We start from the raw sequence: 15,233 nt of genomic DNA on the forward strand, positions 1-15,233 counted from the left end.
CAGGTCCTACAGCTCCTGAACCCCCTTTAGAATTGTACTCTTAATCTTGTATTGGGCGGAATCAACCCAGAATTGCACTAAGTGCGGTAGCAGGTGTGAGAAACGACATTTTACCCATTGGCTGCAATGGTGGGTTTTCACGTCCTATAGTCTGCTTCCTGCTTCATTAATTATGCAGCCAAAGGAGACACCATCTGGCTGGCGGGTGGCATCTGCCCTGCCTTTTCCTCACAGTTTCCTCACTGTGGGTGCCATTACTAAACTGCAGCCACCCACACAGCTCTCAATGTTTGCAGCCCAGGGCTGCTCCAGTGAAGACAAGGCCCTGAAAGCCAGGAAGAGTTCAGTGACCTGTCACTGGAATGCCTTTTGGAGGCCGGCAGTGATGTCCTCCATCCCTTCTCTGGCTGCAGGAGGTCCAGTAATCTCACCACTCCGGCTCGGGAGGTGATGGCAGTGCCAACGCTGCACAGAAGCAGTTGGCCACCCAGTGCAGAAAGAGGATGCATGATCCCGTCCATGCCGCCAGGATATGGCAACCATCTCATCCCTCTAAACTCACGCACTCAAGCCGATCACACATTCACTGGCACCTCGCTCACTGCCAGCTCAAAGGACATCACCACCCACTCTCTCACACAAATACCGTCACATCTCCATCTGACCTCATCTCCTCTGGAGACTGCCTCCTCAGCCCTCACCACCTTGAGGCCACTTGCACAGATCAACACGTGCCCCCCACACACACACCCTGAGATACCCCCCCTTCCACAGTACAGCCCTCGCCCTGCAGCCTCTTCCCTTGCCTGAGGCCGTTTCTCTTCTTTCTCCAAGCAAGACCTTGCCCTGCAGCCATTGAAAAGCCACTCCCACCTTACGGCTGGCCTGATAGATAGAGACCTGCCCGAGAGCCTCCTAAAAGTGATGTGGTGGTGCCTGTGAGACCTGGTACTGATGGCTGCGAGTGCTGCCTGAAGCCAGACAGGCAAACAAACCTTGAAGTCCCGAGCAAAGTGCAGCTATCCATAGGGGCATTGAGTACAAAAGCAAGGAAAGTTTGTCAAACCAGTATAAATCACTGATTTGGCCTCAAGCCACATTTTAGGAAGGATGTGAAGGTGTTAGAGAGGGTGCACATTGCTTACTTACTGTTGTGAAACACGCTAACATACTTGGCCCAGCACCAGGGTGGGGGGGGGGGGTGTGTGTGTGTGTGTGTGTGGGGGGGGTGCGGTGGGGGGTGATTCTGGCGAGCAGAGCTCATAATGAGATACTAAAGTATTGAAATTAGGTTCCTGATGTGCAGCGATGGGAAACATGGCCCTCCATTGATGGGTGGAGATGGCGATCACAAACTCGTTTCACGATGGCATAAAACCGATTTTTGTCCTTCTCGCCTTATTGTCCGTTCATGCCCACCACCAACAGGAGTGGGAAATTCCGACTATTGTTTCTCTGCATTTTTCCTACCACAATGAATCACTTCACACTTCTCTGCATTAAATTCCATTTATCACCTGCCCACCCATTCCACCGTTCTGTGGAAGGGTCATGAGGACTCGAAACGTCAACTCTTTTCTTCTCTGCCGATGCTGCCAGACCTGCTGAGTTTTTCCAGGTAATTCCGTTTTTTTCACCCAGTCCACCAACCTGTTTATGTGCTTCTGCAGTTCTACACTATCCTTCTCACAGTTTACAATGCTTCCAAGTTTTGTATAGTCCCCAAATTTTGAAATTATGCCCTGTATACTAAGGGCTGGGTCATTAATATGTATCTGGAAGAACAAGGGTCCTAACACTGTCCCCTGGGGAACTCCACTACAAACCTGCCCCTAGCCCAAAGAAAATCATTAACCACTGCTCTCTGTTTCCTGTCACTCAGCCAATTTCGTATCCATTTGGCCGCTGCCCCTTTTATTCCATGAGCTCTAACTTTGTGCACAAATCTATTGTGTGGCACGTTATCAAATGTCTTTTGGTAAAGTTCTGCACAAAATCTATATTGTAGAGAGAAGGGGACGACAGTAACAAAAGAGAAAGGATAGCGCAGTGGACTTGGCAAAGTTGGAGTTTGTCCCTTATAATGTTAGCTGGACCTTAATTAGAGAGGTTTAAGAAAGGAAAGACTTGCATGTTTTATGGTGCTTTTAACAACCATTGGACAACTCTGGACCCTTCCTTACCTCTAGGCCTGACCATTCCAACACACTCCTGGCCAACCTTCTACATTCTACCCTCACCAAGCTTGAAGTCGTACAAGCCTCTGCTGCCCACGTCCTTACTCACCCCTCGCTTGCTGACCTACATTGGCTCCCAGTTAAGCAGAGCCCCAATTTTAAAATTCTCAACCTTGTTTTCAAATCCCTACATGGCCTCACCCCCTCCCTTTTATAATCTCCTCCAGCCCCACCACCCTCCAAGATCCCCTGTGCTCCTCTAAGTCTGGCCTCTTGAGCGTTTTTGATTTAAATTACTCCACCATTGGCATCCGTGCCTTCAGCTGCCTGGGCTCCAACTCAGAATTCCTTCCCTAAACCTTTTCCACCTTTCTGCCTCACTTTCCTTGTTAGAGATGCTCCTTAAAATCTACACATTTGCCAAACGTTTGCCCTCATATCTCCTCATGATGTTCAGTGTCCAATTTTACTTTATAATGCTTCTGTGAAGCGCTTTTCCATTACGTTAAAGATACTATATAATAAAGACAAATTGTTGTTGTAGGACATCCCAAAGCACTTTACAGCCAACTTACTGTTCGCATCTAGTCAGTGGTATTACATAGGAAACATATAGCCAGTTTGCACACACGGTCCCAATGTGATAATGTCCAGATTAACTCTGCTTGCTCATCTTTGAATTAGAGAGATAGGGCAGAATCGTCCTAGATTTTCACTAAGTGCGGTAGCAGGCATGAGAAAAGACTTTTTACCTGCCAGCCGCAATGACGGCTTTTCACGCTATGTCATCTCAATCCCGCTTCATTAATGATGCACCCACGGTAAGCAGGCAGTTTCGCTGGCAGGCAGCCTTTGAATTTCCTGCCTCACTATTTCCTGACTCTGGGTGCCTTACCTAAACAGCAGCCTCTCACACAGTTCTCAAGGCTTACAGCCCAGGGCTGCTCCAGTGAAGACATGGCCCTGAGAGCCAAGGAGAGTTCAGTGACCCGTCACTGGAATGCCTTTTGGAGGCCGACTGTGATGTCCTCCACCCCCGCTCTGGCTGCAGGAGGACCAGCAATCTCACCACTCCGGTTTGAGAGGAGGTGGCATAGGTGGTCAGTGCCAACGCTGCACAGAAGAGGTTGGCCATCGAGTGCAAAAAGAGGATAAATATCTCATCCTTGCCGCCAGGGTAAGGCAACCATCCCATCATTCTAAACTTTCACTCCCAAGCACAACACACATTCACTGGCATTTCACTCACTGCCAGCTCAAGGGGCATCACCACTCTCTCGCTCTCTCTCTCTCACACACACCCTCACATCTCCATCTGGCCTCATCTCGTCTGGAGACTGCCTCGTTAGCCCTCACCTTCTTCAGGCCACTTGCACAGAGCAACATGTGCCCCCAGGCACACCTTGGGATACCCTCCTTCCCAGTACAGCCCTCGCCCTGCAGCCTCTTCCCCTGCCTGAGGTCACTTCTCCCCCTTCCCCAAGCCCTACATTGAAAAGCCACCTCTGCCTTACGGCTGCTCTGGTAGGTAAAGACCTGCCCATGATCCCCCCCTAAAAGTGATGTGGTGCTGCCTACGAAGCCTGGTACTGATGACATCGAGTACTGCCCCAAGCAAAGTAGGTGAACAAAGTGTGAAATCCCGAGTGAAGTGCAGCTCACCAAGCGCACGTTGCACACGTTGCTTATGTACAGTTGTGAAACACGTCAGCGTGCAATCATGCCAACGTGCTTGGATGTTCCAGCGTGTGGGGGTATGATTCCAGTGAGTTGGGCTTATAATGAAATGCATTTGTATTACAGTGCACCGGTGGGAAATGTGCCCACCATGATGAGCAGAGCAGATGATTGTAAACTGGTTTCACAACAACGTGAAACCGATTTTTGGCCTTCCCGCCTACTGTCTGCTCACGCCCACCATGATGCCTGACGCCAGCGGGCACAGCAAATTCCGCCCGTAGGATCTTATGCATCAATCTGAAAGAGCAGGCAGATTCTCAGTTTAATCTCCAATCCTTCAAGATATCAGCATTCCTCTAATTCTGGCCACTTGAGCATCCTCAAATATAATCGCCTCATTTGGAAGCACCTCCATCAGGGCTACATCCCTTATTACCACAACAGAAGTGTCAAGCTAGACCATGCACAAAGGCTCCTGGAGTGGGATACAAACTCATGTATCTCCTGACTCAATGGTAAGAATGCTACCCCCTGAATCACAGTTGACAGCAAACCTAATCCCACCTTCTCAACAGGGAGGCACACTTGAGCAACATGAGTTGGGCATAGAGCTACAACTCTAGCACAGACCCAACAGAAGCTTACAACTAGAAACAAAGGTAGGTCAGTCAGCCCCTCCAGATGGGTACCATTCAGCAAGGTTGTGACTGATTTGTACCTCAACTCAGTTAACCCAGTTTATCTCCAAATCCGATCATTCCCTTATCCAATGAAACGATTGGTGAATTTTTCCTTATGGTTTTACAACCAACAGATAGATATAATGAAAAAGGAAAATATTCAGAAGACTTGGCAGATTTGTCTCCCACACTGAGCACTTTGATCCTGAAAGGGTTAATCCATGCAAATTATGTAAGGTGCTGTGAATGCAGCTAACGGGTGACTGAAGATTCAAGGTTGCAAATTGGAACAAAAGTGCTTTTCAATAAAGAATCATTCTCTGCAAACCCAATGTGTAGTTTGATCCTGACACAGCTCCATTGTGGGAATAATGTCAACAGAATGGAAATGTGCATTCGATATTTAATGATGTGAATTTAATGGTTATCATAATGTCATTTTATCCATGAAATGCGATTACTTCCACTAAAAGGAGCTTACGTTTCTGATTGCAGCAATTGCTATTTAAAATCACATTAAAGCAAAAGAATTGTGTTTTGGGAGTTGATTTTTTTTAAAATCTGAATTCTTTGGAAATCCAGAACTGTATCCCCAATGCTCAGGGCGGGGGTGGGGGTGGGGGGGAGAGATAAGCCACATGGTGTCGTAATAAAATGTTAAGATAAGTGAGCCTAAAGCTTTGATCTCCATTCTAAACTGAGTTCTCCATTCTCAAGTAAAGCAGCATTGAGCACAGGCAATGCTGTGAACATAGTCTCGCAGCCCCTGGACTTGAGAGTGCAAAATTTAGACAATTGTTTCTCATTGCCGATCCTTATCCATTGAGTATGTATTAGTATGTGTTTATCTAAATGTGCGCTTTTATGTGTACTTGTGTTTGTGTGTAGACTCTGAGGACTGAATTTTCATCTTGGAGGCAGGAAATAGACCATAAGATGTAGGAGCAGAAGTAGGTCATTCAGCCCATCGAGTCTGCTCCACCATTCAGTGAGATCCTCAACTCCACTTTCCTGCCCTTTCCCCCATAACCCTTGATTCCCTTACTGATTAAAAATCTGTCTATTTCAGCCTTGAGTATACTTAATGACCCAGCCTCTACAGCCCTCTGCGGTAAAGAATTCCACAGATTGACTTCCCTCTGAGAGAAGAAGAAATTCCTCCTCATCTCTGTTTTAAATGGGTGACCCCTTACTCTGAGATTATGCCTCTGGTCCTAGACTCTCGCACAAGACGAAACAACCTCTCAGCATCTACCCTGTCAAGCCCCCTAAGAATCTTATGTTTCAATAAGGTCACCTCTCATTCTTCTAAATTCCAATGAGCACAGGCCCAACCTACTCAACCTGTCCTCATAAGAAAATCCCTCCATACCTGGGATCAGCCTAGTGAACCTTCTCTGGACTGCCTCCAATGCCAGTATATCTTTCCTTAGGTAAGGGGACCAAAACTGTTCACAGCATTCTAAGTGTGGTCTAACTAGTGTCTTGTATAGTTTTAGCAAGACTTCCCTATTTTTACACTCTATTTCCTTTGAAATAAAGGCCAACCTTCTATTTGCCTTCCTTATTACCTGTTGAATTTGTATGTTAGCTTTTTGGGATTCATGCATGAGGACTCCCAAATCCCTCTGTGCTGCAGCTTTCTGCAGTCTTTCTCCATTTAAATAACATTCAGCTTCTCTATTCTTCCTGCCAAAGTGCAAAACCTCACATTTTCCCATTTTATATTCCATCTGCCAAGTTTTTGCCCACTCACTTAACCTGTCTTTTTCCCTCTGTAGGCTTTGTTTCAGCCTCACCACTTGCCTTCCCAACTATTTTTGTGTCATCAGCAAACTTGGTGATAGTACATTCACTTCCCTCATCCAAGTCATTAATACATATTGTAAATAATTATGTCCCCAGCACTGATCTCTGTGGCATTCTACTAGTTACAAGTGGCCATCCTGAAAACGCCCTTGTTATCCCAACTCTTTGTCTTCTATTAGTTAGCCAACCCTCTATCTACTAATACGCTACACCCAACACCATGGGATCTTACCTTATTAAGTAACCTTATGTGCAGTACCTTATGAAATGCCTTTTGGAAATCCAAATATATAACATCTACTGGTTCCCTTTACCTACCCTGCTTGTTACCTCCTGAAAGAATTGTAATAAATTCGTCAGACATGATTTCCCCTTCATGAAGCCATGCTGACTCTGCTTGATTGTATTTTGCATTTCTAAGTGCTCCACTATCACATCCTTTATAATAGACTCTAACATTTCCCAATGACGGATTTAAGCTAACTGGCCTATAGTTACCTGTTTTTTGTCTCCCTCCCTTTTTGAATAAGGGTGTTACATTGGCAGTTTTCCAATTTTCTGGGACATTTCTAGAATCAGAATCACAGAATCAGAATCACAGTGCAGAAGAGGCCCTTTGGCCCATCGAGTCTGCACCGACACGTGAGAAACACCTGACTAATTCCATTTACCAGCACTTGGCCCATAGCCTTGAATTTTACTTTTTAAAGGATGTGAGGCAACCCACCTCCACCACCCTCCCAGGCAGCGCATTCCAGACCCTCACCACCCTCTGGGTAAAAAAGTTTTCCCTCACATCTCCCCTAAACCTCCTGCCCCTCACCTTGAACTTGCGCGCAAAAGACAGCAGCTTGCCCGCCATCAGCTAAGAGGCTTGTTAAGGCTCTTCAACAAGTAATTAATTTGTATTTCTCGCTGCCCACTCAACCGTTCAGTTGGTGGGTGGGTGAATAGGCCAGGCGGCCTTTGCATTTTTTATGAAACCTCATCCACAGGCCGGATGAGGTTTCCAACAGTTACTAAGCAAACATTGAAAATGCTTAACATCGTTTTTAACATGGCCCTCTTCATGTGACTGAGTTACATGTGGTGACATGTTTATATCATTTGTAAAAGGTTTATTTTTCATTGTAAAGTTCTTCAGCTCCTCTGTGCCTCCAGGGGGTTTTCAGTGCGTGTTCCCTGGCGCATGCGCAGACTTCAGCGCTCGCGCTCCCACCACCCCCACCCTGGCAGCGCTGATAAATTTCACACCGTTAATTGGCCAGCCAGCGTGAGGTTGTGGCCGGAGCCCAATCGCGGGCAGCATTCAGTCTCGCGGCCAATCCCGAACCCACCCACCGTGCCCTCCCGACGAGGGGTAAAACCTGCCCTATGAGTTCTTGCTCGTGGCTACATGAAGATTAAAGTCACCCATGATTAATGTACTGCCTTTTTTATATGCTCTTATTATCTCCTGATTTACTCTCTGTCCTACAGCATTGCTACTGTTAGGGAGCCTATAGACTACTCCCATCAGTGTCTTCTTCCCCTTGTTATTTCTTACCTCAACCCTTATGGATTCTACATCTTCTGATCCAAGATCATTTCTTGCTACTGTACGTATTCCATCGTGTACTAACAAAGCTACCCCACCACCCTTTCCTTCCAGCCTGTCCTTTCAAAATATCACATACCCCTGAATATTTACTTCCCAGCTTTGATCTCCTTGTAATCATGTCCATGTAATGGCTATAAGATCATACCCATTAACCTCCATTTGTGTCATTTATTTATTTATTTTGTTCTGAATACTACGTGCATTTAAGTAAAGAGCCATTCAATTTGCCTTTTTACCATTGTTTTCCCCTTTGACCCTATTTACTGCTTTTTTTTTATGTTTGTACCCTCTGTCCCTTCCGGTCACAATTGGGTATCATTACCTAAGTAGCTGCCCTGCAATGCTGCCATATCCATTTGCTTTCTAAGCCTGCATATGGTCCCTCCAGAACTCTCCCCCGCTCTAGTTTAAAGCCCTCTCTACAGCCCTAGTTATTCAGTTCACCAGGACACTGGTCCCAGCACAGCTCAAGTGAAGCCCATCCCACCAGAACACCTCCCTTCTACCCCAGAACTGATACCTGTGCCCCATGAACTGAAAACCATTCCTCCCACACCAATCTTTGAGCCACACATTTGACTCCTTGACTTCACTTACCCTATGCCAGTTTGCTTGTGGCTCCGGTAGTAATCGCAAGATTATTACCTTGGAGATTCTGCTTTTGAATTTAGCTCTTAACCTCCTTTCTAGTCCTATCAATGTCGTTGGTACCAACATGGATGACAAAAACTGGATCCCTCCGCTCCCACTCCAGGTTCCTCTCCAACCCTGAGGAGTTGTTCTTAACCCTGGCACCAGTCAGGCAACACAGCCTTCGGGACTGACGCACATGGCTGCAGGGAACTGTATCTATCCCCCGAATTATTCTGTCCCCTACCACTACTACGCTCCTATTTCCTCCCCTGACCTGAATGGCTCCCTGTTCGACGGTGCCGTGGTCAGTTTGCTCCTCCTTTCTGCAGTCCCCGCTCTCATCCACACAGCTTGCCAGAACCTCGTAACTGTTGGACAATTGTAGGGGCCGAGACTCTTCAAATGCTATCCCCTGATTCCCCATACCTGCCTAACCTGCAGTCACACCCCCCTGTCCCTGATCACAGACCGAATTTGAATTACCTAATCTGAGGGGCGTGACCACCTCCTGGAGCAAAGTCCAGGTAACTTTCCCCCTCCCTGATGTGACCCAATGTCTGCAACTCAGACTCCAGCTCCTTAACTCGGATCCAAAGTTCCTCAAGCTGCAAGCACTTGGTGCAGATGTGCTCGCTCTAGATCATCTTGGTGTCCAGCATGTCCCACATGCTGCAGCAGCAACAACACATCACCCATCCTGTCATCGCTAACTTATTTTATTTAATTTATTACATTAATAAATTTAAAATATTTATTTAATTGAAACAGGAGATGGAACTAGTCCTCCTATAATAATCCTGCCTCTGTCTTGAGACTGCCAGGAGGTGGGATTTAACTTGGTCCTGAGTGGCCTGGAGATGGCCCTGCAGCCAGGAGGTGGAAATGGAGGCAGGTAAGTCTAGTGTGGGCAGATTAAAAGGTCCGCCTCCATTCCCAAAAAACCTCGGCCCACCGCTTCTGATGCAATCAGCGGCTCATCTATATACAGTTGAACCTTCTGACCATTTTAACCTTACTCATGCTACCTCTTCATCACCTCACCAGCTCACACTCACACTCTCATTCTCCTTACCCCCTCACCCTCTAAATGTCACCCCCTCACCCCTTCACATCCTTATACCCATCCCCTCAGTCCGCCCAATTTATGAACAGAACTCAAAAGCCATGTTATGATAGTTGGAAGCTGTTGAATAGCCCATAAAACTCCATGAGTAAACAAACAGGCTCTTCAAACTATCTGCGTAAATAAGCAGATGTAAAAGTGATTTGCTGTTGGACTGCAGACAAGAGCCCAGAAACAGACTTCAGAACTGCTATCTCAGCAGATGTCTTGACTGAATACATAAAAGCAGTGGAAAAAGATTAAACATTTAGACATTGTTATCATACTAGGCTACCTTTTCAATCGTGTGAAATGTACTCTACCTTTTTATTCAATTGATGAACTTTTTTTTAACTCATCTAAAGACTTTTCTACATTTACAATGTTGATCTTTTACTTGACAGTTTCCCAGTTGGCAAAGGTAACAATCTGGCAGACACATTTTTAAAGGGGAGTTACACTTTTCAGTCACAGCAGTGTCATGACTCAGCTTAATGAACACAGAAGCAACTCATGCTAAAGCATTTCACGATTCATTGTAAAGGAGGCAAAAACAATTTTACTTACCTTTAAACTCTTCCCACCTCCATGAAGCTGCCGTAAAACCCGACAGCTGCTAACATCCGGGCGCCTCCATGAACATTTTAAAAGTTTCCTGGGGCAGGCTCTCAGTGAGCCCACACCACTCTCACTTGCCTCCTCCACAACAGGGGTGGCTGGGTTCCGGGGCCCCCTCCCTCCCCCAGCCTTGCGAAAATGGCCCAGGGCAGAATTGGAGGTGGGACTGCTGGCTGCCTTGCTCAGTGGACTTTTTATCTCCAGTCCCATCTCTGTTTGGTCCTGAATGGGACAATGAAAATCCAGTCCTGGGTGAGAAAAGCATCAGGCACAACCTTAATTACATTTTTTAAAAAGATGAACATGAATTTATGCACTGCCTTTCACGTGTCTCAGAAATATCCCAAACAGCTCTTTGTGATCACAAGAAATAGGAGCAGGGGAAGGCCATTCGGCCGATCGAGCCTGCTCTGCCATCCAATAAGAGCATGGCTGACTTGATTATGGCCTTAACTCCAGCTTCCTGCCTGTCCCCCATAATCCTTCACTCCCTTGTTGATCAAAAATCTGTCTAAGTCAGCCTTGGATCTATTCAATACCCAGCCTCCACTGCTCGCTGGGGAAGAGAATTCCAAAGAATAATCCTCTGAGAGAAGAAATTCCTCCTCAGCTCTGTCTTGAGTGGGAGACTCCTTATTGACTGTGCCCCAGTTCTAAATTCCTCCAGGAGCGGGAACATCCTGTCAGCACCTACCCTGTCAAGCCCCTTCAGAATCTGATATGTTCAATAAGATCACCTCTCATCCTTCCAAATTGTATGCAAATGGATAACTGACCAATGCAAATTGATAATTATTAGCCAGGATACCAGAGATGATCTTTTTTGGAATAACATTGCTGCAAGTCTAGCACCCACATCTTCCATACACCTCCAGCTATTCGGCTATGACTGGGGCATCTCAATAACCCAAGCATCTCTTGCTTTCCTCCCACAACCTCTCCCCTCATCCAAACCCCCCATGTACGTTTCTGCTTTCAGATAACCAAGAACCGCTACCGCCTGCTCAATCAGAAGTATCTGAGGCTGAAGGCCAGAAGAAGAGCTTTGAGGAACAAGCCCCATCACGTGGATCTGACACTTGCAGCCATCAGCTCAGGTAATGGCACAGTGCATACCATGGAGGCATTATAAAGGCAGGACCAGTGTTTGGTGAGTCATCAAATACAAATGGCTTGCACCCAGTGCAACGGGGGGAAAGGATAGCTCATGTGTCAGCTCCCCAGAGGGCAAGTTCTGTTGAAGAGGATTCAGGTGAGGACTTCTGTGGGGCAGCCTGCAGGAAAGGTGGATGATGATGCACACAGAGATACTTGTTGCACTGACAGGCGTGTCCAAGAATCTGCTGTCACTGTCAAGGAACATGGGGGAGTCTAGCTCCAACTTGGTGCAAAGGGTTTCATGTACAGCTTGAAGTCCATTCTTTACAGTGTGGACAACTCCATGAGAACACTTATTGGCCAAGCCATCATGCAGCATCCGATGGCCAATTTCTCAGCCTCCATTACTGCACAAGGAAAAGGCACCATTGTCTCAATGCTGCAATGGAAGCTCAGATTGACCTCATAGGATCTCTGATTGTTGCCATGTAAGCCCAGCTTGGCGCCCAGCATGTTCAGACTACTGCCATCACTGCTGTGGATTTCAGTGCTCAAAGGGGTTTGCAGATTCTCTCAGTAATCTGCTCCAGCAGGTTACTAGGTTTATTGAGGCACTACCCAGGGGAGTGGCTGTGTCGTGGAGCACGATCCTGCTGTCCTTTCTCAGGATGACAGCATTTGCGTTTCCACCACAGTCATTCCGCCCGTGTCCTTGCCGGTGCAGAGGAATGGTGTGATGGGAAAATGCTTCTCTTCTTCACTTACATAATGTGGGCTTCATTGGCTGGGCCAGCATTTATTGCCCATTCCTAACTGCCCTTGAGAAGGCGGTGGTGAACCGCTGCAGTCCCTGTGGTGTAGGTACACCCACAGTCCTGTTAGAGAGGGAGTTCCATGATTTTGACCCAGTGGCAGTGAAGGAACAGCGATATATTTCCAAGTCATGATGGTGAATGGCTTGGAGGGGAATTTCCAGGTGGTGGTGTTCCCATGCGTCTGCTGCCCTTGTCCTTCTAGATGGTAGTAGTCGTGGTTGTGGAAGATGCTGTATAAGGAGCCTTGGTGAATTCCTGCAGTGCATCTTGTAGATGGTACACACTGCTGCTGCTGTGCGTCAATGTTAGAGGGAGTGAATGTTTGTGGATGTGGTGCCAATCAAGCAGCTACTTTGTCCTGGATGGTGTCGAGCTTCTTGAGTGTTGTGGGAGCCGCACTCATCCAGGCAAGTGGGGAGTTTTCCATCACACTCTTGACTTGTGCCTTGTAGATAGTGGACAGGCTTTGGGGAGTCAGGAGGTGAATGTTGAGCAATGAGAGTTGGGGATTTATTCGGGGGAACCGGAGACCAATAAGATAAAAACAGAATTACCTGGAAAAACTCAGCAGGTCTGGCAGCATCGGCGGAAAAGAAAAGAGTTGACGTTTCGAGTCCTCATGACCCTTCCACAGAGTTTTTCCAGGTAATTCTGTTTTTGTTTTGGATTTCCAGCATCCGCAGTTTTTTGTTTTTATCTCTTTGTTTAATTGACCAATAAGATACTCAGAGTCGGCCCAGCTGAAACGTGGATGTGCTGACTGGCTCCTCCCTTCCTCCTTCTTCTCCTCCTCCTCCTGAGCTGCCATGGTGTCAAGGGCTGTGCTGTCATGGTTGCCAGGTTGTGTTTGATGCAGCAGAACACCATGAATCAGGAGGCATGCTGCGGTGTGTACTGAAGGAGGCGCACACCTCATCCTGGCCATCTCTACACTGGGCAATCTTGGCAGCAGAACTGTTGCTTTAGGATACTGTTGGTCTTCCCCATCACATTCTTATTGACTGCGTGGCTCGCATTGTAAGATTGCTGGCAATGTGTGGTCGGGTGTTATTTTTTTATATTTGCTCGTGGGATGTGGGCGTCGCTGGCTAGGCCAGCATTAGTTGCCCATCCCTAATTGCCCTTGTTTAGAGGATAATTTTGAGTCACCCACATTGCTGTTGGTCTGGAGTCACATGTAGGCCAGACCAGATAGGAAAGCAGATTTCCTTCCCCAAAGGGCATTAGTGAACCAGGTTTTTACCACAATCGTTTCATGACTAGACTTTTAATTCCAGTTAGTTACCTGCTGTGCTGGGATTCAAACTTAGGTCCCCAGAGCATTACCCTGGGTCCCTCAATTACCAGTCCAGTGACAATACCACTATGTCACTGCCTCCCTCCTAATAGTGGCAGCGAGTCACCAGCCACATGTACAGTGGGTAGACCTTGTCACTAAGCAACCACCTTCCAGTTTATGTGGTACCTTCAAGATGGCAGGAACTGCAAACTGACACAGGATGAAAGCGTCATGACTGCTGCCAGGATAGCAGAAGTTCACCAGCATGATGTTCTGGGCGTGATCGCACACTGACTGCAGGTTGAGTAAACAGAACCCCTCACAGTTACAATATATCTCCCATGGCATTGCAGCGACCACAAGGCCACATGTGCACAGACCTGTATCATGAGGACACCGCTACCTTGGCAAAGATACGTGCTGGCTCCTCCTGCTTCTCACTATTTAGAGAGTAGACAACAAAGTCCCCTCTCCTAATATTAGGATCGAGGGAAGGCCATTGATGAAGCAGCAAGGTCACTGATGAAGCTTCATGGCATCAGGTCAAACATGGGCAAGGAATCCTGCTGATTACCCCTCCCACCCACCCCCCCGCACCCCACCCAACCACCACCACCCCCCCCAGCCCAGCTGACGAGTCAGGTCTTCCATGTTGAACACCACTTGGGGGAGGCACTGAGGGCAGCAAGGGTGCAGAATGTACTCTGGGTGGGGGACTTCAATGTCAATCACCAAGAGTGGCTCAGTAGCACCACTACTGACCGAGCTGACCAAGTCCTGATGGACATAGATGCTAGACTGGGTCTGCGGCAAGTGGTGAGGGAACCAATAAAAGGAATAAATTTACATGACCTCCTCTTCATCGGCCTGCCCGCTGCAGATGCATCTGTCCATAACAGTATAGGAATGACCACCGCACAGTGGTCATGTGGAGACAAAGTCCCACCTTCACATTGAGGATACCCTCCATCATGTTGTGTGGCACTACCACCATACTAAATGGGATAGATTTCAAACAGATCGAGCAACTCAAGACTGGGCATCCATGAAGTGCTGTGGGCCATTAGCAGCAGCAGAATTGTCCCCAACCACAATCTGTAACCTCATGGCTCAGCTTATCCCCCACTCTACTATTACCACCGAGCCAGGGGATCAACCCTGATTCAATGAAGAGTGCAGGAGGGAATGCCAGGAGCAGCACCAGGCAAACCTAAACATGAGGTGTCAACCTGGTGAAGCCCAGCACGTCAGTGAAAAAGATAAGGTTGAAGTATTCGCAACAATCTTCAGCCAGAAGTACTGAGTGGATGATCCATCTCAGCCTTCTCCGGAGGTCCCCAGCATCACAGATGCCAGTCTTCAGTCAATTTGATTCACTCCACATAATATCAAGAAACAGCTGAAGGCACTGGATAATGCAAATGCTATGGGCCCTGACAATATTCCAGCAATAGTATTGAAAACTTGTGTTCCAGACCTTGTCGTTCCCCTAGCCAAGCTGCTCTGGTACAGCCACAGCTCTGGCATCTACCAGGAAAATTGCCCAGGTTGGCTCTTTACATAAAAATCAGGATAAATCCAACTTGGCCAATTGCCATTCCATCGATCTACTCTTGATCATCAGTAAAATGATGGAAGGGGTCATCAGCAATGCTCTGAAGTGGCAATGCTTAGCAATAACCTGATCAATGGTGCTCAGTTTGAGTACCACCAGGATCACTCATCTCCTAACCTCATTACAG

Source organism: Carcharodon carcharias, chromosome 9, assembly GCF_017639515.1.
Source record: "Carcharodon carcharias isolate sCarCar2 chromosome 9, sCarCar2.pri, whole genome shotgun sequence".
In the NCBI taxonomy this organism is placed as follows: Eukaryota; Metazoa; Chordata; class Chondrichthyes; order Lamniformes; family Lamnidae; genus Carcharodon; species Carcharodon carcharias.